At 44.9% G+C, this 25130-nt stretch overlaps 1 protein-coding gene across 4 annotated transcripts in view; it reads left to right on the top strand.

Moving 5' to 3' along the window:
* The window catches only part of LOC124342606 (eye-specific diacylglycerol kinase-like), a 47768-nt gene that overhangs the window by 6311 nt on the left and 16327 nt on the right, over positions 1 to 25130 (top strand). For 2 of the 4 annotated variants that reach the window (XM_046795646.1, XM_046795655.1), the window contains exon 1: positions 12139 to 12595. The exons of 1 other annotated variant lie outside the window; for it this stretch is intronic. The gene's annotated coding sequence lies outside the window, so the exon portion shown is untranslated. Of the gene's footprint in view, positions 1 to 12136; positions 12596 to 25130 lie in introns of those variants that run through there. One more of the 4 variants, XM_046795664.1, reaches the window with a different exon arrangement.

Consider the following 25130-nt stretch of genomic DNA (forward strand, 5'->3'; position numbering starts at 1 on the left):
AAAAAAAAAAGAACGGTCAAACAGCTTCAAAAGACGGCTTCATATTTCTGTTAAGGCGTGTCGTGAGGAAATGGATCGATTTCCTCACCTCTTGGCATCTTGGCATAAAAGAGTACATACAGATCTGCTTATTGGTTTCGCTCTTTTGATGTGTGTATTCTTATATTTTTTTTCTCCCCTTTTCTCGTCAACGAGACTGGTCACTGCATGTCTCGGCCGCTGTTGCAGCTGCTGTCCCCCCCTGTTGTTGTTGCATCGCAATTTTCCCGTTTTATTTATTGGCCCATTCTTATTCCGACGTTGGACTGGCTGTAAGTGTAAACGTGTCCACTCCTCGCGAAGGCTGCCGCTATCGATCGCTCACACACTATGCCGATCGATTTGATGCAGTGCACACACAATGTGTCTTCCGATGACTGGCAACTAGCAACCGTTTTTTCAATTAGGCTCCTGTTTTTATTGCCTATCTCGCCAACAATTCGTTGGCCTTGTATGTGCTCCAGGGTTTTCCTTCACAGAATTCATTAAAGTTCGAAAAGGTATCCAATTCAAAACCCTTGTTCGCTTACCTGAATGCACTACTCTCTCGATACCATTCGACTGGTTCTGCGCATATGTCGTCTGCCCGAAATATTGTCACTTTGAATCACGTATCGACATATTCATTTTCTTTTTTTGTCGGAACATCGACTGGCCCTGATGCGATTTCTTTCCGTTTTGTTTTCTGTTTTATTTTTTTAACCTCCATTGCCGCGCCGTAATGTTGAGTTAGCCCTCCCACTCTTTTAGCCACTGTGTGTCTCTCGTCTCTTAATTGCATTTCTGAGTTTCTCGGAGCATTAAGCTGATGCTGCCGCTGCGCACGCAGAATCCGATTTTCTCGCTAAGGTGGGAAAATGTTTACTCGCAACGTGAGTCTTTTGCGCATCCGTCTGCCGAGCGATTGCCACCGTCTTTTTTATTTGATTTTTGATTTTTTTTCATTGTGTCGTGGGCGTCGGCGTAGCTGTGACACTGATTGGTCAATCAGAGTCACGCACGAACGAATGGCCACATCATCATCGATCTCGACTCGACGGCCTAGCTGCTGCTCTCTCCCTGATGTTCTTATTGCTCCTGCTGCTTGCTGCTGCTGCTGCTGTCTCCGTTTTCCCGAGCTATCAAAACGTCGTTCACGCTGCATTGAGTTGACGGAACACTGTCGCTCCTCTAATGCTGCAGACTTGACCGACGGATCAATGTTTTTGCCAGCTGCGGCGTCGCCAAGGATCCCCGTGACTGTGCACAGGCAACAGCCACGCCGGTGAATGATTCGATTAAGCCAATTCAATGTGGAACTGATAGAAGAATCTCGTTTCTATATAGATTACATGGTCCGTCAGTTTGCCTCCTCCTCTCTCTCTCTCTCTCTCAAGACCATTCACTTTGAATAGGATTAAAGATCGTCTTTCTATCTATCTATATATATATATACAGTCGGTTCAAACGAGATTTAGCGTCATTATTCGGGGCTTGTCGAATAAGTCGGCATCGATTGCTCTGTCTTGGCGGGGCTTTTAAAAACTTTTGCGCCGAAATCCACTGAGCTAGCACTGCCGCCGAGAGTCTTTAGAACATTATTTATTCGCTTCCTCCTTCCTCCTTCCTTTTTTTTTTTTTATTTTTATTATTTCTTCACGTGGCCGGAATGACGAATGCGGGGGGACTACTTTCTTCGGTCGGCAACTTGGCTTTGAATCCCTTTGGCCCGCTACCGTTTAGCTCTAGGGTTGCAGGCTCCAGCTCATTATGCCGGTGCAATTAGCTCGATAAAACGGACGAGAGAGAGAGAGAGAAGAGAAGTAAGAGAGACCCCCCGGAACAAGTCGAGCCATAGTTGAAATCAATGTTTTTTTGTGGGGGCAGCAGGCTCGTCTCGTTCCATTTCCCACCGGATCTGCCATTAGAATCGAAACCATTCTATTTGCTTATCTGCTTGAATGCTTTTCCTACGTAGACCGCGATCTACATCTCGTCATAAATAGGAAATAGCTTGGATTTTCTTTATTGTTCTCCTTCTCTCTCTCTCTCTCTCTCTCCTGTTCCTTGAACAATAATGGCCGTCGGGAGCTGTATAGACCGACCGAGGACGAGACCAAAGAGAGAGAAAAGAGAGGAGCTTTCCACTTTTTTTTTAGTTTTTTGTTATTTGGTTCTGCTTTGGGACCAGAAGAATCGATCGTCCATTTTCCTATAGGCAGGACTTTGACTCTCGGGAATTTGAAGGGCCTATTATTATTTTTATTGCTCCCGCCCTCTCACTTGGGCGGGAAAGAAATCTTCGAGATTGCATTTGATTTTGTTTGTTTTATTTCACCTAGTTGACTTCTCATGTTATGTGTTTATCTTTTGTTTCCCCCCCTGGCATTATATGCTGGTATAAGTAGATAGAGCTAACATGTAACAATTCCCGAGATGTAAGAAATTATATCGAGGCGCCAGCACCGATAACAAAACTTGTCTTTTGTCCTTGTGGAAAAATCCCCACCTCTGCTGTTGATGTTAATGACAGTTGTTGTGATATCTGCGAAGAAGATCCAGTTGATTTGTCGAGGCGTCTATGAATCTCTGTTGCCGTTAGTTGCGCGTACGAACTTGATGTTCTCGTAATGAGCTGAATCCCAATTTGGCAGCTTGTTACACGAATGCGTCGAATGCTATTGATTGCTCGTTTGAAGTCGTCACGCATCCACCTCTAATCATCCTTCCATCAACTCTTATCTTTCGTCCTCTCTCTACCGTTATTACCGAAATAAAAAAAAAAAATAATCGACAGCAAAGTACCAAATCATCATTAGTCCATTACCTAGGACTAACCTTTCCTTTTTGAAAAGGAGGGCAGGGATGCGTGTAAACAATGAATCACAAATTGGTGGCGTGACCCTGGACCTCAAGTGTACACACTCACACACACATAAAGCTCTTGAAGGTGTAGTCGTCAGTGACGTATCGATTTGCTTCCTCTTGACCGTGAACGTGCAATCACAGGTGTGGCTCAACTCCAACCGTTCCCGCAGGTTTTTGCGGGACACGACGCCATCTGTTATTGACGGTTGAAACCTCTTGTACAAATGTTTGGGTTTTTCGCTCGCTATCGCTAGATGGCGCTAGCGTTAGGATCAAGATCTTCAAAAGATGCAACTAAGGAGTACAAGACTTGTTTGTCTTACTTATTTTTTGTGGGCTGGAAGCCTGGAATTCACTTAAAATTGCTGGTTGTTGAATATTTGCTGCACAAATATTGCGTGCTCCCAATCCATGGGAAATGATATACAATTTTCTTTTTTTTGCTTCGTCGTCATTGTAATTATATCATGGTAGTCGAAGAATTGAATATTTACAAGACTGGTTTTTCAACTATTCAAATTTTTTTTCCTTTTCTCAGAAAATCGGATAATTACGAAGCAAAAAAAAAAGTGATTACTATCAATTGACCACTAGGAGTGGTGAACAGTAAATTTCTATCGCTTTAATCGTATTTCCCAACGGTAGACAAATAAGTTTTTGTGAATTGGCGGAGCAAAACAAAATGTGTCTCAATTATCACCATTGAGGTTGGACAACTTTCGTGCAGTTTCACCGTATTTGGTGTCGTAAAAATAGCGATCTTATCGACGCAGCAGTCTGGAAGCGGTCGGAATCGACTCCCCTGTGTAAAGATTTTTTTTGTTGTGGCAAGGACTTTTTTCTATAGGTCAACTGCTGTTTGGTTTAGTTTGCGGGGAAGGTGCGCTGGCCATCGTGGGCGGCTCGGTCCATGTTTTTCTTAACCCATTGTGCCCATTATCCGGGTGAAAGTAACAAAATAAAAAAAAGCCACCCGGCCATTAAAGTGGTTTCAAGTAGCTTGCTTATGGGGACCTCATGTCCTCCACTGCGCACTCCAGTTGGCGGATGTAGTAAAAAAAACACACACACACACACACACATGATAAAATATGTCTCATGCTATTTTTTTAATTATTATTTGAGAGAGAGAAAAAGCACGGGAGCTGTTCCCTGTAAATATCGGGTGGCTAGTCGATAATAGTTGCTATCTTGATCTTGTGTGGCCTAACCTACGCGTGTGTGCACATGAAGGAATGATGTGTGAAAATAAGGGATGCCGGGTCGTGACTGTTAGCGCACGACCCGCTAAGAACGCGATAACTGAGGGAGGAAACCTCTTGCTTTTGTTTCGTCAAACCCTCCCAATTTGGTTTCCAGTCCGCTGGTGGGGTAGCAGCCATGACAGGTTGCACAGGAACCCCCCCACCCGCGTCCAATGAAGAGATTGAACGAACCGTAGTTTTGATTTTCTATAGAAACAGAACCCCCCCGCACACCAGTCTTGTGTGCGGTCGTGGTTTTTTGAATGCCAACGGACCCGGCAACCACCGCCAACTGTTTGTTCGATAATGATGATGGGATTCGTAGGAACTGCTGCGCTGCTAATAACTTCGGTTTCAGCAAGCGGAAATGAGTTGAGAATCATGTTTGTTGGACGTTTTGCATCATTGTTCTTGTCCAGACTTCAGAGGGCCCCTTTGAAGCGGCGGCTATCTGCTGCTGGCTACTACTGCTCCTGCCGCTGCTGCTCCTGCTGCTGCTCCTGAGACTGCTGACGAGACACCATTCAAGATAGTAAAAGCTTAGGCTAATGTTGAGGCCTTTCTAACTGGCGGCACTGCCGGCCAAGTTGCCTTGCCTGCAGGCCACCTCCACTCTTGATGAGAAACATGAAACTTTTCCCGCTCACTGGATGCAAAGTTGCAGCAGCCTTCTTCTTTTCCACAACATGCGTTTTAAATTAAATCTTCAACCGGAGGCTGCATTGTGCAGAATCGACCATCCGGCAACATTTTTACATTTTTTTCCCTCCCCTCTGACGTCATCTTTTCAAGTTTTTCTTTTTTCGCTTCAAAATATTATTCACTTTGCATCTTATTCTTCTGCTTGCCCAGACATTTTTAATAAGAGTCATCATCATGTTCACTTATAACCGAAATCGTTCCTCCAAGTCGGTTCTCGTTACAATTCCGCCAGCGAAAGTTCTCCGAGCAGACAACATGCACAGAGACTGGCCAATTCGTTTCTTTATAAGACTGGACAGTTTCTTTTCGCCATAGTGCACGCTTTTTTAATTTTCCCGGCCAACACAACACAATAGCAGCCGCGTGAACTTGGGATGTCGGGGGCTCAAGGGCAATCGACCGCGCCAACTTGTTGTAGAAAAATAAGGCTCCGACGCGGCTTCCGTAACAGTTTGGGGGAAGGGATTTAACTCCCGTGTGTACCTTACAGCTCTTTTTATTGCCTCTTCTTGATTCGTTACCCCATTAATTGATGCTGTGACGTCAATCTAACAAAACCCCTTGGATATTACTTTCCGATGCGAGTGACCCGCAGGTGAACCAATCAGTCGCCTCCCACCCTTTTCTCAATGCTAAAGGTGACGGGGTTTTTCTACGTGTATCCGTGGTTTTCTTGCAATGCGATCAATCCTTGTCTTTCTCAGTTCCTACATACAAATGGATACGTAATAGTGTCTACGTTTCGACAAAAGGAAGGAAAAAAAAAAACTCTTGATTCGCATTACCGTTGTTACACTCGAGAATAGGCCCTGTATATCCTCTTTTGTAATGTTTTGAATTGAATCCAAAAGTTGGGAGCAAAGTCAAAGAGGCTGTGCGTAATATCCAAGTTGGAAAAGAGAAAATAATGACTAGTCGTGCGAGGCATTAGAGAGTCGTCGTCGTCGTCGTTGTAGTCGTAGGAGCTTACACACGGTGCCGAATTCGGCCCGGATTGTATTGATCCAACTTGTGTGTGTGTGTGTGCAGCCTGAGCGCGGTACCGGTAGCTTTCGTCATTGTATACATTTGCTGGACGCCAAGGCCGTGCTCCTCTGTGTGTCTATGCAACTGAAAATCAAAGCTGATTTCCATTTTAACGACCGCAACTGATTTCGCCATGTTTCACCTCTGCGAACCTGCTGCCCTCTGCTCTGCAACCGGACCAGAAGTCAATTTCCGTCTTGTTGAATATTGTATTACCGCAGCAGGAAAGATTGTGTGTCGCCTTACTATGTGGAAGTCGTGGAGACACGCTCCGTGTCGTGCAAAAAAAAATCTAAAACATGGAAATTGGCTGCGAAGATGTGTGTACTATATAGAGTCGGGATCGACAACCCGGCTTGGTTTTATTTGACTTTTTTTCTTACGGCAAGAATATATAGAATAAGTTTTGTTTTTCTCTCTCTCTCAGCGTCTTGAGTTCATGAATGAGTAACCGGCTAAGAGTTCAGGTAAAAGCCTCGTTCTCTTTTCAATGATGTGCAGGGGAAAGGGCGGCTGAGTTTGCGTCATCCGGCAGCATTCGAGTGCGTCTGATTTTCTTTTCTCCTCCGCTTTGATGCTTGAAAAAGAAAAACAAAAAAGGCCGGGAGTACCGACCGATGCGGCGGGAGTCCTGCTGTGTGCCGAGCCGAGCCACTGAAAAATGTATCGACCACTCCATTCGTTTTTGCCTGTGCACTTTTTCTTTTTCTTTTGATGGCTTTTCTGATTTGAGTTTATTTCTTTTTTTTTTTTTTCTTTTGCTAGCCAGTTGGATATACCAACTAATTCACTCACGGAACTAGTTTATTTATCATTTTGTTTTTTCATGATTTTTTCTCTCCTCCCTGTTTGCGTTTATGACGTCGTTCCTTGTCTTTTTATCACGTAATTTCTTTCCCGCTCATTAATTTCCTTCTTCTATGGGAAATGAGCATTCTATTGTTTGGCAGCTAAAGTAATGGGAATGGCTGCTGCTGCTGCGGCAATTTACAGACTCATCATTATCTATCCCGAGCCCGAGCTTTGCTCGTTTAGCGCCACGAAAATTGTTATTTGCCATCTACGCTAGATACAATATCCGTCTTGTCGATTGTTTTTCCCCCTCCATCCCTTCAATGACATTTATAATCACTTTGTGTGATGGTGGCTCGGTTAATGCTATCACAGTTATTGACCCCCTTCTTCACTTGTTGAAAATGTGATTAACCCGAGTTGTTTCCCACCCTTTTTTTTTTTTTAATACAGCGGCTTACGGGTTGTTTGAGACTCTTAACACACTTTCAGGTTAAAATCCCATTTCGTGTACCTCTTGATTGATTCGTCACCAGTAACGACCACTTATCACGAAAAAGCACTTTGGGAGAATTTTCATTGAGCCAATTGTTTGGACGATGTGAATCGTTTTCAATCGTGGCGGGTGTCGTTCCCATCGCGTTCGTCGGGTCGATAACAATCAGATTTGCAACAGCAATCGTTTAGAAAACCCCTGCCGAACCAAACTTGCACTCTTATTATCTTGCTGACTGCAGTGTATTAATTCTATCAGCAGTGTTATGTATAGTACACGTAACCTCAGCGGGATTTAGCAGCGAAAAACCAGTCCGTACCGGTACGCGTATACTACACACTAGTCTTTATTTTGCAGCTGTATGGTTTTCAATGAGGAAGAAGACGGAACTGATAACGGGGGGTCCAAAAGGAAATGTTTTGCTCGTTGGCTTCCGTGCATCAGCTTCGATCAATTCAATTATAAGGTACATACAGCAGAAAAGGTTAGATTTTTCCAGGGCTTCTTTTCGCCGACTACCGTTCCGTCTCCAACGACTGGCTACTTGTCAAACCGCCAATTGTCACACAAGTTTCTCGCCTGTTTTTCTATTTTTATTTTTTAAAATGATTTGTTTTCTTGTTGCCAATGTTCTTACTATGGGCGCTCGGTACAGGGTTCAGTCCTAGTCTCCCGAAAATTTTGCCAACACAGTCATTTATTTCTAAAGTAACTAGGTACAAACAGGAAGCATTCCGGGAATAAATCGAGATGAAGCTTAGAAATAAGACCCGCACGTGTGTGGTGGCTTTAGCCCAGTCTCTCGTAACTCGCAACGATTTCGTTTAATACACGTCGTAACGTACCAGCATTTATTTCTTCGAGTTTGAGAGCGGAAACAGTGTTGAGCTTTTACGCGCTGACTTTTGAGAGGGGCCATCATCTTTTGCGATTACCGGGCCAAAAAAATAAAAGGAAGAGTGGTAAGTTGGGACGGGCGAGTGGGCTTATCTCGAGAATGGATGGATCACTCTTTTATCGCTCTATTTCTTTTAATTTCTCCGGGCATTTCCTCGTCTGTCCACCTCGATTGTTGAATACGAAATGGAATGACCCTTCCAGCTTTCGGGTGGCTTTATATATTCATGAGATTTGTCAAATGACGGACGGGCAACTCAATCGATGCTGCCGTGAATACGTCACGTTTGGGCATCGATTATTAGCGCTAGCAGCTGAAAACAGCACGTGTTGTTAGCAACTCTGTAAGGAAGAAAAAGATAAAAAGAAAAAGAAAAAAGCTAGGCAACTTCGACCCGAAAATAGCGGATCGATTCTTTCAGCCGGCCCCCTTGTCTCTTTTTAATGCATGTATCCGGGATGCCGGCCAAGCGCCTATGAAGCTGGACTGCTCTAATGAGAAATTCCAATCCTATTAGGGAAAAACGGACAGCTAGTTGACTCTTTGATGGCTTCAGCAGTCTAGGGGGTGGACATGTTGCGTGGGACACAGAGTGCCAGTACGTCTCCGACTGTCGATCAGAAACTTTTTGCCTGCAGCCACCATGCCGTAAGTCGTTCAATCAATCCAACCCAACACACACACAAAAAAAAATACCCCGTTGCGCGTCCAACGTCGTCGTAGATATGTTGATTTTTAACTCCCGCTTTTCCCCGTACTACTTTCTCCCCGGTATTCGACTGGAACGAATGGAATGTCTTGTTGCATTCCGTTCGCTTCAAGCTGCTGGGCCATACCACCCAAACGAAAAAAAAAGAAAAGGCCAGCCCACATCTTTTGTCCCGTTTGAAAAAAAAAAAAAAATCCAAAATTCTTTGCTTTATCTATTTTTATTGTTATCCGCCTTTTTTATTTCGACAGGAAAAGGAAAAAAATTCCATTGCGCGTCCAGTTTAAGCTAGAATGTGCATTTAGCATTTTTCAGAGGCATTAGCCGCCCGCCACGCCGATTTTTTCTGCGTGCCCCGATTGGCTCGTCAATCGTATCAAGTTGAACGTAAATTAGATAATCTCGTGGCTCTATATATAGCCTTCATTCCGAGTGTGTCGTTTAATATCATTAAGAAGATGCGCCAATTGCGTCGTCGATGGAGAAAGGTCGGCCATATACTTGTCCTTCCGTACAGCGAGAGAGAGGGAGAGGATTAGACATGCAAGTTGAGAAAGTTGCGACTGCCGACACCCAAGATGAATCACGACAGCCGACGATCAATATCCCCCCTCCCTCGCACAGTACACTAAAGATCTTACTGTGTAGAGTAGCCCCCCTCCGACCACCACCACCGCCACCTAACCTTGCTAGCGTTGATAGAAGCACGTTATCATCATTCTAGCGATCTTAACACGTCTAAGTAAATGCATAAAGGGCCGGGCCAGTGTGTGTGTGTGCAGTAGAAGGGGCGAGCAAACACAAAGGTGGATATATCATGTGAAAAGAATCCAGAGAATGAAAACTGTGTGCGTAATCAAATAAGCTGTTTGAAAATGTCACGCCAACTTCTCCTGCTCCATACCTGCTCTAGTTCATTCTTCATCCTATTTGCTGGGCTCTCCCAAACGGCCGTCAGCTGCCGACTGCGGCGAACTCTTCCGTCGGGGGACGGATGGCCCGCGCTCGATCGATGGGACTCGGTCACGATTTTTCCCTGGTCCCTAAAAAACAAAAGTAAAAAAAGAAAATAGAAAATAGAAAGAAAGAAGCGCTCGATATTCTTGACAAACTATTTGCGCCATTCAAACGAAAATGAAAGTACTATATGTGCAGGCCGTTTTTTTTTTCCTTTCGCCCCCCATTCCATTGTTGTTTCTCACATTGTCTGTCTTCGTTTTCGTCTATCTGAAACAGCCCGTTTAGAATTGTTTTTGGGATGGTGCACATGACGTGCACAAAGTTCTTGTAGCCCGGGCTTTTTGGATAACTTGTGTGTGTGTATGTGTCGGGAGATATAGCAAATGGGAAAGGTGTTGGAGACACAACAGGTCTATAAGATGTGCACAGCCCCAGCGACACATAGTGTCTGACATGGATGTAATTACTCTTCGACATATTGTGAAAGACGGACACACCATCTGGGTCGCCGCCCCCCTAAAACCCTAGGAACTTTGGGGGCGCCCATAGTTTGTGTTGTTTTCTAATTTATAGTAATCCCCAACTCTTCATAATTCACAAAGCGTCGGTTGGTGCACCGTACCCCCCACCCGCCGTAAGCTGATGAATGCAGAATGCTGAACTGCTCCTGCAGCAGCAGCAGCAGCAGTAGTAGCCCAGTTAGAGCATCAGCTAAAAGCGTAGGTAGGAAAAAATCAATGAATGAAGGCACGGATGTGCGAGTTGCTTCTGCGTTCGCTGCATTCGTAAAGGAAACAAAACGGTCATGTGGGGGGGAAAAAGAAAGAAAGAGAGAAAGAAAAGTTGCAGAAAGCAGTGGAACACGCAAAGGTGGCATATCGACCAGTCGTCAAGAAGCAGGGACATGAATCGTCACGGATCGCCTGCGTGATATCCAACAACCCCCCTCCCGACAAAAGGCGCAGGAAGTAAGGGTGAAAAAACTCAGTATGTAGTAGGTTCGGTCGGGTTTTTTGGCAACTTTTTTTTTTATTTTGTTACGGGAAACCAGCAGAAGGGCGTCCATCAGCACGGCTCTCGCTGGTGAAACATGACAAACAGTCGTAGACCGTTAGTCCACACTTGGTTGTGCCCATAATCATTCCCATACACGTTATCATTCACGCGGCTAAGTGGGGCAAAAAAAATGTTATTTTATTTTTTTCCAGAGAATCAATAACGACGAAACAGTAGTAGACGTAGGCTTGTCAGCGATGGGCATTGAATCAACAAAATGGTGAAATAGCGCTTGTTGCGCTTTTCTCCATTTAGGGGGAATTCATTTGTCCAGCAAACAGCCGCCTTGCGTGATGTAGGGTCAGTACCTACAGTCCTACAGCACACTTGCGAGTTGTATAAATGTTCATTTACTCTTTGACTCTTTGATGCGTTGATTGTTTTGTTTGTTGATATTTTTTTTCTCTTTCTCTCTCCATTCGGCTTGGGTTTTTTTCATTTTTATTTCTTTTCTGGCCAGTCTTTATCGCTGCTGGCGGCGGCTATATCTTTTGAGAAATGTTGTGAACGCGATACGCATGTCTGATTTATCATTTGAGCCTCGTAATAGGTTGCAATGCATTGAATTACCGATGGCACAACCCAACAATCACCATCAAACTGTTGAATCGTTGATAACGTCGAGTTGCCTAGCTAATGGTTGAAGTCCCCTGGCGACTACGCTGGCCGTCCAGCCAAAAGTGATGATTATGCGCCCGAGGTTAACTGCAAGGTCGATATTACACCAAAGGGTACTACTTACCACTACTACCCACGACATAAAGACTGTGGTACTAACTGGTTTTCCCTAAACTCTGGCTGCCAGCTGGCCCTCTCCATGTCTGCGTCGACTTTTCCAGTCGACAATTTCACTTTGGTGGTCGGGAGAGATGTTTATGCTAACCGATTCAACCCGAAACTTCTATTTGCAAGCCATTTCTCGCTCACGAGAGGCGCTCACCTAATAAAGTAGAGCTACCACCACCGCTACCTTGACCGACTGGTGAAATGCGGTAGCTAGTATACCCGATGTGTATGCGCCGAGCTGTCGACTGTGGAATTATTGGCCCCTTCAATCTGCTCGCCATGCCGCTCCTCCCCCCTAAACTTCACTTATACAAAAAGTCGGAAAATAAAAGGGACGAAAAAAAGAAAAAACCAAAATGTCCCGTCTGTGCACAGCTTCCTCCGACTAACTTTGAGTTCGCGTGTCATCATTTTCGGGCAAAGGAAACGAGAGAGATGCTAGGGGGCATGCGGGAAAGAAGCTAGCTAGTGAGAGAGAGTAACCGTTTGGAGGCAGGGCTCTGTGTGTGTGTGCTGGGCCAGCAGTTTGTCGTAGTCGACGTCAGTGGCGGGAGGAGCAGCGCCGTATAAAATCGCGTTGGCTACAGGACGGCGCAGACGGCACGTAGACCGCATGCAGATTGGTCGCCCTGTCCAATTCCTCTCTCTTTTTTGCTCTCCCTTGGAGAAAACATAACTCGCGTTATTCTTCTATTTTGGTTTGGAACGAACTTGGTTCAGCTGCAAAACTTTGAACGAGCCGGGTCCTTGTTCAGTGAATCATCTTGACACTACGTAGCCCCCTCAGTCTCAAACTCGGAAGTGTTGTTTCAAGACTCGGCAGTTCAACGCCAAAGTCAAAGTGACGACGAGTTCTGATATTTGGCGAATCGATTCGCAATCGTCTTGTGTTTATTTATTTATTTATTTTATTTTATTTTTTATTTTTTTAAGTTGTTGTTCTCTTCCATAAAGTGTATTAAGCATTTCTTCTTGGTTTGTTTCCTCGCATTTGCTTTGTTTTTGCGGGTTGTCAGCAGTTGCCGCAACACTGCAGGAGGGTAAGCTTTTTTTTAAATACTCGTACATTATTCTTCATCGTATACCTTTCCTCTCTCCCTTCATCCTACGCCCTAACTAATCATCATCCATTTCGCACTTCCGCCCGACCCCGGGGTGCGAGGAGAAACCAATCTTTCCGCGTAAATCCGAGCCGGAAAAACAAAACGAAAAAAAAAAATAAGCGCCTCTCTTTTTCTTTTTTAATTTTTTTTTTTTTGCTTCGAGTCTTTTTCGACCCGACGCCTCTCTCTAGTAAATATAGAGCGACTGATTTCGGGCAGGCCATAGCGGGCCGGTCATTGACATTCAATCAACGATCCTCATTAAGGATCTCCGATGATCAGATTCAATTGAGAGAAAAGCTGTGCGTTTCTCCCCTTTTTTTTTAGTTGATAAGGGCAAGCGAGAGAGAGTTGTTCGTTTGATTCCAGTGCACACACGAAAAAAAACCACTTGGAACATGAACCTGGGCTCCTGATGTGTTCTCCTGGCTCCTCTTAGATATCGGTCTGACCTTCCATGTTGCTACGGGTTGCGTTCGTCCCCGGCTCGTGTCGCCAAAGCAGCCGTAGCTTTTACCCCCTCCAATATCCATCTGCAGATATACACAGACCGCCTACATGGAAAAAGAAAGAAAAAGAAGAAGGTAGATAGCGAGCGCTTTGGTTGTCGTCGACGACGTCGCCGACGCCTTCTGCCTCAATCTCTTTCTAGGCCCCCCAACGTTACGCCAACCCAACCCATATTGATCGTTTGACTGACAACTCATCGCATCCAAAAATTCGGGAGCATTAGATTTTGGCTTCCCCTTCGTCGTCTTCACACCTGAGCGCACAATCGAAAAATGTCGGGTGCCAATCCCGGGATAGACCTAAACCTAAGCCTTTTCCTAAAACGTCTTGATAATTTCACACACATTCTCGTGGGTGAAATGGTACGTGACGGTTGACACAAGCCTGGAAAAAATTGCTCCCCTTTTTTTTGTGTCGTATTTCTTTCTAGTGCGCATTTGATTGAAAATTGGAAAGGATAAAACATGAGTGTCGTAGAAATCGAGAAAGTGATCGAATCAAACTTGCTTTTTTTTCGCACTGGATCGATGCATCAAAGAGTTGTTGCTACGTACACATTTCACCTTAGATTTTCTTTTTTCCCTTTTTTCTGTCATCCGTTTTAGCTTTGGCGCCAGTTTGGCCCATTTGAGACCTTCGTCTATCTTCGAACTGGAATGGCAATACTGTGATCCTTGCAATGATGCATCACGTTAGAGGGGAGAAAGGAAAAGAAAAAAATAGAAAAAAAGAACGTCGAGCAGTCAAAACCTTGCTAACCGAATAAAAAGATTCTTATCGGAATGATAGATTACACTCACTGCGCTGTTCTGCTCCGTGTATTTTTATTATTATATATCTCAGGCGAAAGCTCAGATCCGTGGTGTACCAGAATGTCGCTGTCGTATCGACATATTGCGACGCTGATTTCTTTTTTTAATGATAACGTCTTCGATTGAAAATATTCGAACCGAGTTGACATTCGTACCGGGTACCGGCCCCTCTCGTGCCATTTCTTATTTTTGGGGTTTTGGGGCGAGTTAAAACGATCAAAGTTCAGCATAGGTTAGGTCGCTGGATTGCTGTTTGTTTATTCCCTTTTGCACGTCAACTTTCTAGCGACTTTTCATATTTCACTCCCAAATTCTCTTGACTCTGTTGGGACCAGTGTAAGCCCCTTGGTGGGCCGGAATGTCACAGTGCGGAAGAATAAAGGCGAGGCGGATAGTTTAAGAGTGCAAAACCCAAATCTAAACATCCCTAGTGTTTGAAGGACGTTGTTGCCGTCGTTTCTTCTTCGCTATTGGGCGATGTGCCGTAATGTTATTATTCAATGAGCGTGAGTTGGAACAGAATAGAGTGTATATCTAATATAAGGCCGACAATTGCCCTTATATTATATATCCGCCCTTATGTTCTCCGATTACCAATTGAAATCCCCCCTCCCTTTGGCAGGTAGCCATCCGGTGCTGCTGCGCTGTTGCTCTCTTGGTTTTGTCCCTTTTGACTTTCAACAACATTCTACCTTGTATTAGATAAGTGATGTTCATACACTACTTAACACTTGGTTCGAACCGAGTGGATCCTCTGCGTCACCCACTCTCTTCTTCCTCTCTTTCTATAATGCACAAAATGCGTCATCCGTGTACGTGTGTGTGTTGGTGTGCGTGTGCGCGCGCCAGAGACTACCTCTCGCTCCCGGGCTTCATTGAAATGTAATATGCATCTCAAATTCAACGAGTTGATTTGCACACTGTGCAAACCTTTCCCCCCTTCTTCGCCCGTGTGTCCTCGGTGCCCGTCGTCGCGACGGCCGACGCAAACGTTCCATCTTTTTCAGTGTCGAACGATCTGCTTGGTTCGAAATTGGATTGAGCTCTGTGTGTGTGTGCTGGCAGCCCGACGACGACGACCCACCCGAATACGGCCAGCAGCACACACACACACACACACACACAACAATCAACATCTTCTCTCATCATCCTAGCTCTCTCCTCTGGATGGCTTTTATGCAAATATACAAGGACTGGCCCGTTTGGTTGTCTGCTGCGCCAAACTATTATAGGATTCGTTTCCTCTCTGGCTTGTTCTTCTGACACACAACGAAAATAGAATTCAAATAAAATCAAGGTAGTAGTAGTAGTAGTAGTAGTAGTACACATGTACAAAGGAAATTGTTTAGTGTATCCCCCCGTTTTTTTTTTTTGTGCTCTCGACCGGATTTAGAGCTGGGGGGATGTGGCTGAGGGGAGTCAGCTCTTGTGTGTCTCATCTACCCTGGGCTGTCTACAGACAGACGATGATCACGCGACCGGTTGCTCTCTTTGTTTTCGTTGGGTGGATTCGATTGTTGTGCGTGTTTTTTGTCTCCAGGCAAAGGCCCCTCTTAAAACCGTCAAGCCCTCTCGACCCCCTCCCCATACAAGAACGAAAGGCATTCTGAGAAGGATACATTCGAGTGCAAGTTTTTTTTGTTTTGTTTCTTCTTCTTCCTAAACTTAACATTTTCGTTGTTATTTACGAGCGAGAGACTAGTCTGACAGGTAGTAGCGCCAATTTGTCTATGTTAGTCAAGTCCGGTAAATCGCCTTGTAGGCCTAATAACAGCCAACATACTAAGAGCGGGAGGGATTGGACAGTGACACATACGCTGGCGTTATAGAAGCTGTCCAATCAACTCGGCTGTTATCCGCGAGCACGTTGCGATGATGTCAGCATCCGTCAACCCGTCGTCGTCGTCGTCATGGTATCTTCTTTTCCATTCAGCGCCCGCCCGACTGCGACGCCCGCTCGTCAGCCGACTCGACGGCACCGCATTTCGTTGGCATTTCGCACTCGGCCTGCTTCTCTTCTTCTTCTTCTTCTGTCTAAATCCCCATGGCGTACATATTCCACCCCCCGTTGTGTCGAGAGTTTTTGTTTTTTCATTATTTTATTTTCGCCTTGGGCTTGCGAACGGCCTCGAGATTGCGACTTCTTATATCATGTCTTTTTTAATAGTACTTGCATTTCTTATTGCCACTGCAATGTCTCTGCAACATCTTGTTATGTGTCGCAGTGGATAGACTACGCTGTCTATCTTGCACACACAAATGCATTGTCGTCGACCAGGGCAGTTCTAACAGTCAGCTAGAGAGAGAGAGAGAGTATTGTACAATGTACATATTACATTGGACGGGAGTATTATTATACTACCAACGAGATGGTTTTTCTTTTCTTTATTTTGTGAAGGTAATTGGGACAAGAACCACTGAAATGTTGCGCACTTGTCCAGACAGAGAATTTCTTGGGTTAGTAGCTCGTTATTGTTGTTGTACCACCAAGTTAAGACGGGACTTGATCCGCTCCGAGGGGGAAATCCTATTATCAAGTACGGCCATGTCGTTTCTGGCTTTCAGCCGGACTGAATATATTGATGCTCGTAACGGCGCAGTAGTTCATCACGATATATATACCAACAAACTTCACTGTTATCTCTCTCTCTCCCGTTTTAACTGCGAAAAGCCACTAAAATATTGAACTTGGCCAAAAGTTAGTGCTCTGCCTGTGCATTAGAATAATTTTGGTCAAGATATTTGTCAGTGCAATTTGTCGGGGAATAAGTGCTCGGGCTCTTTTGAAGTGCTTTTTCCCACACTTTCTCACGTTTGGTCGCCGCGACCGCGCCACGAGTTATATCTCGCCACTAACGAGCGAAGAACAACGCAATTGCATATTGTAAGGTGTTCATCTTGTCGGTCGTGACTGAGCGTCCGAGCAACAAAAAAAAAAAATACAAGCGAACGTGTGAGAGCTATTTGCAATTTGCATGAAGGTGGTAGCTAGCACAGCAGTTGAGCCGGTGGTAGGTATCGGCCACCTTTCTACACAGACGGCCAGCAGGGCGGCAGTTAAGCAAAGTGCAGCGGGATACCGCGCTTACCTCCCATTATCATAAATATTTCATAAATAAGAAAAAGAAAGAAGAAAAAATGCTCGGCTTGGTACGATTGGAGCTCGAGGATTCACGGCAATTATCTCTTGATATGGCGAGCCACCCGATGCTCCCGCATTTTTTTCTCTCTCTCTCTTCTGTGCAGACCATCGAGGCCTACCTGAGCCGAGAGTCGAGACGATGGCCCGTGGCCGTATGTATTTGTCGTTATTGCCGAGTTAACTAAGCGATTCGTCACGGAATGTTGGTTCTCTCTTTTTGATTATGGCTGTGCCCATTATTTTTAGCCTAATTCGAGGCAATCAAAAAGAAGCGTTTCGTCCGAGGCCATTTGTAAATATTGCAGCAGTTGGGTGCTCCTCTGGGAACCTCTCTTTCTTTTTTCTTTTTTCTTTTATTTTAGAATAGACGGGAGGCAATTTGAATTGCGAGAGGGAAAGTCATCAATAAACAGTTTGGGCTTTTTTTGATGATCGGCCAGTGCGAGCGCACATCATCCGTGAATCGACTCCTCCTCCTCCCCCTCCTCCTCCTACCGTTGACGACGATGTACTGCTGCCGTATTTAGTCTGGTAGAAAATTTTGAAAGTTCGCTTCTTTTTGGTGTTGTCAAGCACGTATCTGGCCCTGGTTTACTGCAGCACCTTTTTATTTTTTATTTCCAGCCAAGTTATTATCTATAGCGGATCTCGATCGCCAGATTATTGAGATAAATGCCCTGAGGAGCCAAAATGGTTTAAAAAAAAAGAAATGGGGTAGTAGTAGAGATACGCAGCGATGCAGCTACTCTCTACTCATCTTTAATCGTTTCCTCATTTCCTTTTGGTTAAAGATAACGAATTTTCCGAATTTTGTAATCGATTGGGTTTTCGCTGAACCTCCCCCCTTGGTAAAGCCCTTTTGGAGAATACTAAATTAATATGGCGGATAATTCGATTTCGGCTTGAAATGCAATTGACGAGAGCGCGGACGTTAACATTCTGCGGCTAAGGCGGTTCAGTCAAATTTCTTAGCTTCTGGCCGCTATTTCTCATTCTTGACAAGCAGTTCGTGAGCGCTCAGGCATTCCCTTTTATTTTTTCTCTCTCTCTTTCCACTTGTCTGCCGCAAGAGCATCAACTCTAATTCCAAAAATAGTCAGAATTTGCTTTTTCTTCCGATTCATTCTTCTTCTGAAATATTTGTCGCGCTATCACATCTGACGGACAACAGAATGGGCCCATGTGGCTGACGATGGTTGTCCGTATATCGCCCACATTGGAGAGCGTTTTTCATTCATCTTGGCCATTGATCAAATGTCACAGTCATTCTCGGTAGATTTATCTCTCTCAGGCTATTGGTTATGGACAACAACACCAAAACAAGCATCTGTCAGAGCAGTGAGGGGAAAGTTCCAGTTAGGTTTTTTTTGGGTTGTTGTTGCCGTTGTGTATTGTCGCTGCCTCGATGGAATCGAAAGAATGGCCATAGATGAATGTGTTGATACCCGTTGCGTCAGCGTATTAGTGCCACGGCCATTTTCCATAATCATGCACAACTGGTAATTGGAACAAGGAGCCTGTGTTCAGCAGTTTTTTTTTTCTTTTTCTTTCTTCTTTTCTTTTTATTGTTGTTTTCCTTGAATAGTTAATCAGTCATGCCTTTCTGGGCCATCACACTTCATCTTTTATTCATAACCGAATATGCAGATTGTAAAGAAACCACGATCAAACAAGTTGAACATTTTCTTTTTTTTTAGTTTTGAAATGTTCTGCGACTAGTTAACGTTTTTTAAGGAGGCTAAAAAGAAAAAGAATAAAATATGGAAACGCGGTGAATATAAGCGGCAAAGTCAGGTCTATAGCTGGTGTGGCATCCGGCAGCCCGTGTGAAGTCTAATCTTAATGAAGATCTCGGATCGCTGTGAGTGTTTCGTCTTGGGGGTGCGGATGCTGTTGGTTGAGCTCTTTGAGTCGGAGTGCCTTGTTGACGTGGGAGAGACTAGAGAGAGACACACAAGTCGCAGTCGACCATCTTGTTGAATGATTTCTCTTGATTCTTTCGCCTCAGTCGACTCGCAAGTAGATAAGGAGGAAGACCATCTGGATCCGTCAACGATGAGCGCAGCATGCTCGGCCGGCTTTGGCTGCGCTTGTTTCCAACTGTGTAGATTCGGCCAAAGAGGAGAGAGAGGAGAACGCGCGCGCCATGTTTAATTAACGTGACAGCTCAGTGTCACACAGCTGACTGGTCACCACCGTGCCTCTCGACCTCTTAGCTTTTTTTTTCAGTCAGAATTATTATTATTATTATTTGTTCTTTCTTTCTTTCCTTCTTCTTGCCTTGGAAGATCTTTAGGTTAATTACTTTGCAGCTCGTTTATCTCGTGACAATCTTTTGTTGTGCACTAGAGTCGAGAGAGATGATGACAAATCAAATAACGGATCTGGTTCCAGCCCTGTAATCTCTCTCTCTGATATTACGGCCTATATATTATTACACCAGTGACCCCCGCCGTGTAATCTATCTAGTCTTGGCCGGGTATTGGATGCTCTCCTGCCCTAATGCATCAGATGCTGAATGAATCAATAGGTGGTGATTGATCGTCAAGCCGTCAACGATTATGATAATGATGATGCAGCAGCAGCAGCAACCATAATGTATGTAGCGCACACTAAGTACTGTTCGTTTAATGTGGCCGAGGTCTTACACGCTCGCCCATATTGTCCGATTCGCTATGGGAAAAAGTAGACAACACTTTTCTTTTCTTTTTTATTTTCACGGAGAGAGAAGAGAAATGAAGGGACACGAGAGAAAAGGGAAAAAAAAGGATACGCGGCGAATCGATAGTCGTGCAATTCCCGAGGCGCCGTCTTGCTGGATAAATGGATTCGGATCCGGAGTCGCCGCCGTGCGTACACACAGACACACACACACAGTGCTGGATTGCACTGTGTCCCGTCTAGAGCGCACACCGACCGCTATAGATCTCAATAGTATTATTTTTAGCCTAGCGCGTCCTATTAGGTGGGGCGTCCCAGACGGGACAACAAAAAAAGAAAAAGAAAAGGAAACAAGAAGAAGTGAAAGAAGAACCGTCTGGGTGTATAAGAAGAAGAAGAACGAACGAAATGCACGTTGGATAATATCTCGTCGTCGTCGTCGGGAGCTATTGTGTGCCCAGCGTGATCACTCAGCGCGGGCCGGCCTTGGGGACACGCCATTCTCGTTCTAATGAGATGGCCCGCCCTTTTTCGCCTCAGACTATGTGACCTGATAATGGCCGGAGCGCTCACAAATGAAGAGAAAAGGCTACGCCATCTTTTATCCGACATGATGATGAACATTCGAATTGTTAGTGCCCAAGTGCCGAGAACCTCCTTTGCCTCATAACATATTAGATATCAACGGCTTCGCGGTCGCTGTACGCACAACTTCCAGCCCGAGCCCCACAGCGCAGCCTCTCTGGAGCTACCCTTTCTGACGGCCCTAGGTCCTCGTTGTATTTTTGTTTTATGTCTTGTTCCGTTGGTCGTTATCCGCATCTGAACCACTTGTCTTATGCAGACCGAATTTGGGGATTTTGATAATGACGAGAGACAGACTCCCGCACGCACAAGCCGACGGTTTCAACCCAAACCCCGTATCACTGCCGTGTTGCCCACTTGGTTGCCAGCAGACGTCTGTATGTAGCAAAAGTCTTGTCGCTTCGTTAAACGAACGGCACGCACGCGGTGTTTGTTAGCGCAATCAACACGCAATCAACGCGCGTCTCATCGATGCGTGCAACTTTTTCGGGGCAGACTCGAGATGGTTCCTCTCTCTTTGCTCCTCTTTGGCCATCATCGAGTGGCAGACGGTGCATCGACGCGTTCTCCTTTGTTTTCTTTTTTCTTCTTCCCTTCGTGCACCGTTGGATAAGCTCGTTCATCTAGACGTCACTAGAAATACAAAAATAATAAAATGAAGCCTTTTGGGAAAAGAATCTAACGATTTTTCCCTTTTTTTTTTCCTTTTTAAATTAAAAAAAAGGAAGGAACAAAAGAGAGAAAACAATCGTAAAAGTTCAACTTCATTCTCTCAACTGCCGACTCACGATTGGTCCATAATTCACGAACGCGCGCACTCGCGCTCACGTGATTACATGACCGAACGTCTTGGCCTTATCTGGACTGGGCAAGCTGCTGCTCTTAGCATTTCTTTTTCCAGGAAATTTAAGATTTCTGTTTTTCTTTTTTTAATTCCCTTTTTTTCATTCGAATTGTTTTCCTTGCCTTTGTGGAAGGAATTAGCGGGCGAAAAGTTCATCTCCCTCGCCAAGGCGTTACGTAAAAATTGCCTTTTTTCTTTTTTCTTCTCGGTATTGCCTTAGTCGATTGCCATCTTCCCGCTCCGCCTTAACGGTTGTGAAGTAGCTCTGCATAGAGAGAACAACATGGAAGGAAGGAAATTCGATCCCGGATAGTTCACGTCCCCCGCCATGTTAAAGGTTAGACCGGCACGCAACGTGACGTCGACATTCAACAATTTACGAAGCGGGCGCACTGGATGTAGTTGGCGATTGACGAGTCATGGCCTCTCGCCCTTGTTGCCGTTTTGCTTTCTCAATTCTCAGCTTGGACATTATTGAAGCCGGTTGGTAGGCCCACAGCACCCAAGAGAGACTGCGTAGATCTATTCTGGCACTGTGCGGTTACGTGAGCAATGTATTTCATCTGTTATTTCTTCCGTTCGTTCTTTTTTTCCTGAATTTTTCAATACTCCTGTCGAGCTCGCCGAAGAGACAGACACACCATGACTTGTTGTCTCTCGTTTATTTTTCATTTTGATTTGGTTGTTTTCTTACACAAGATCGCGGGGAGATTTCGAAAAACCCCGAAAACAATCTCTTTCCGTTTCTTTTCTTTGACGTAACTGAAGTTGTTTTCCCACTTCTTCTGTCTCTCTCTCGTTCAAAGAGAAACGTCTGTGTCTGTATGTCAAGGGCGCATCCAGTCAAAGATAAAAACAGTCAACCGTGGGCGCATACCTGAATAAGTAAATATACCTGAAGAAAAGTTGCAGGCCCCCATAGCGGCGCCATCTATCCCATCGAAAAAAGATGCGCACTTGCGATGATGACTTTTCGCTCATTAGTGAAAGTGACGAGTCGGCAGTAAAAATGTCTCGTTTAAATCTATTTCCAAACCAAAAAAGAAACAAAACAAAAGTGAGGACATTTCTACTGGGATAGTGTGGAAGCAGTCTCAGCTATTTAAAGAACTTGTCGGCGGTTACGTGAGATCAGCTCAACATCACACCGCTGTCGTCATCGCACATGTGCCAAAGAAAATCTCAAGTCTTCATCTCGTCGTAATATGTTGTAAGTTTTCGAGATCTACACACAAAGTTGGGGTAGGGGGTGGGGATAAGCGAATGGATGGCCCACTCGAGTTGGCGAATTTTCTATTTGGAATTGTTGGTGACTTGAGCTCTTCGGAGAAAGTGATCAAGATAAACGGCGTCCACTGGTGTAGTAGTAGGAGAGTCTAGTCCCCCTGTTTTTAATGTTGCAGCATTGAGAACATGTTCAACCCCGCTGATGAATGGTGGAACGAACACCCCTGCTAAATTGCCCGATAACGAATCCCAAACGGTGTGATTCATTCAGAATAAGCCCGAGTGCTGCTGCTGCTGCTGTTTCTTCCACTCTTTTAAGTGCGCTATGTGCTGCATCCGGTCGTTATCTTGTACACGGTCGCTCTTGTGGGTTGGCCCCTCGCATTATTTCACAATAGGTTGACGTCGAGCCACGTATATAATAAAAAACCAGCTCTCTCCCCGGAGAAGAAAAAAAGAGTCTTATGGCGTTCAAATGCAGAATATAGTCCTTTTTTTTTGTTGGTACTGACCCGGTTGCCCACGTCCACTACAGATAAATGGCGTTTGTAGTGGCATAAATAGCCACAGTGTACACACACTCGATGGGTTTGCTCGTAAAAAGTGTTTAGTATATAGGACGAGTTTTTCGGTGGGGGGGAGGTCTGATGTTACATAGTACAACATTCGTGAAAGAGGGTTAAGTCCGTCAGTATGGGCCATTTGGAAGATGCAACAGAGCTAAGACGCTATCACTCTTGGCCGGCCGGAGCCTTGAGCTACAAGTTTTATGTGTGTGACTGTACGTGGGCATGTTTGTCACCTGAGACTCGTCGTTATAGATCTACGTACAAGGTTTTTCTTTTTTTATTTTCCTGGGAAAGAAAATCGAATCAAAAGCTAAAATAGGAAGACAAGCCAAGAGTCAATCCTGGGAATATACGGACTGAATAGGCCTAGAATTTCCTCTTCAGATCCGCGATCAAATTGGAAACTGTGCAGCGAGCTTAAGAGCTTTCCAACTTACGTCACCGACAAGATGATAGGAAGGGGGGAGGATCTGGCTGAGTGGTCTGACATGGAACGGGGAAGCGATTCGTCGTCGGTATAAACTGGACCGTTGGTCCGTTTCTAGAGCTCTTAAAAAGCACACAAGGTCGCCGGCCATCTCGCGTTTCCCCGTCATCTTATCGGTGGGTCGAAATTCTAGCGCCACTCGTCGTTCACCCGTCCCACACCGCCCCATCACATCTATATTGGTTTTTTGTCCGTCCAGGTTTTCGAATCTATTTTTAAAGTCGGCTGAGAATTTACACCGACACCGTCACACACACATCACAGACGCACCGTTCGCCATTATACTGTCATTCTTGTTCTAAAACAGTCTTTTCTGTATCTACTATACCGTTAATGCCGCCGCCGACGCCGCCGCCGCCCAGTCAGGCTATGTTTATATCTCTGCACACTTTTTTGAAAGAAAAAAACTTTTTGTAGTATGCGTCAATCTCGTTGTACACTTTGGACATTTTTGCGTCACTCTCCGCGTGATGGTTGATGTGTTAATCTAGTTTTATAATATCCCCAGTGGTCTATTCACTTTGCTCCGGCGGATGGAATCTATTTACAATATACATGAGCGTCGCGAGATTGTGTATTCAAGGGTCGTATCCCCCTCCAACTGACGTAACATTATAGCGACACCGTTTGATGGATGGTTAGAGCTCCGCAAAAGGTGACAGGCTGGTGTCTAGGTGAAACCAGTGAGGAGCTATTTGTCTTGTATAGATCCTGTCACCATAGGAGCACCGCCAAAACGCGATGGATCATCTTTCTTGACGCGCTCCCATATGATCGCGAGCGTCTATAGTATCAGTCAATTTTCACTTGCTTCTTCTTCTTCTTTCTTTTTCTTCTTCTCTACCACCAAACGAGAAAAATGGGTTAGAGCGGCTTTGACGTGAAAGAAAACGACGTCACTGCTTTTGTCGAAATCATTCTCTCTTGCCGAACCTGTTCTCCCACCACAGCTGATGTCCCGCCTACTCGCATTATCCGACGGGAAACTTGATTGAATTCGAACAAGGCCCTTTCTCCTCTCTCTCTCACTCAACTTGCCTTTCAACGCCCATATATATATCAATAGCCACTCTAGTGCACAAGGAAAGAGAAACGAATTGACTCACCAGCTCGCAGCTGTCGGATCTCCTAGAGGTGAAAAGGAGAACTGAAACGCCAAAGGTTATCGAGTGCGTGTGCGCGCCCCGTGATGTTTCTGGCCGATTTGAATAATCGACCCTGCGGTAGTTAATCCGCCTTTTTACGTCGTCCCAAATAAAAAACATTATTATTATTATTATTATCTACTTGATCTGTTTGGCCGAGTAATTGCGAGAGATTACAGCAGATGTGAGTGTGTACGCCGAATCAGCGAGCTCTGATCTGAGAGAGAGAGGCTAAGTTCTAAATGAAGCTACTTCTTGAGTTATTAATTGAATGTTACATCTCGCAGACTGTATGAACCGCAGAGCGGCCCTTCTGGGCGCAGTGGTATTGCCAAGAACAACAGCAAATTAACAGGAAGGAAGTAGCGAGAAAAGGAAGATCAGATTTAAGGGCTAGAATAGAGAAGAGTGGTATAGATGGAAAGAGAAAGATGTTGAAGCCGTTTCAGAGAGCATTAATCGATCGAGCCGCGGTTCGGCAGGGAGGATG

Source organism: Daphnia pulicaria, chromosome 1, assembly GCF_021234035.1.
Source record: "Daphnia pulicaria isolate SC F1-1A chromosome 1, SC_F0-13Bv2, whole genome shotgun sequence".
NCBI classification, from domain to species: Eukaryota; Metazoa; Arthropoda; class Branchiopoda; order Diplostraca; family Daphniidae; genus Daphnia; species Daphnia pulicaria.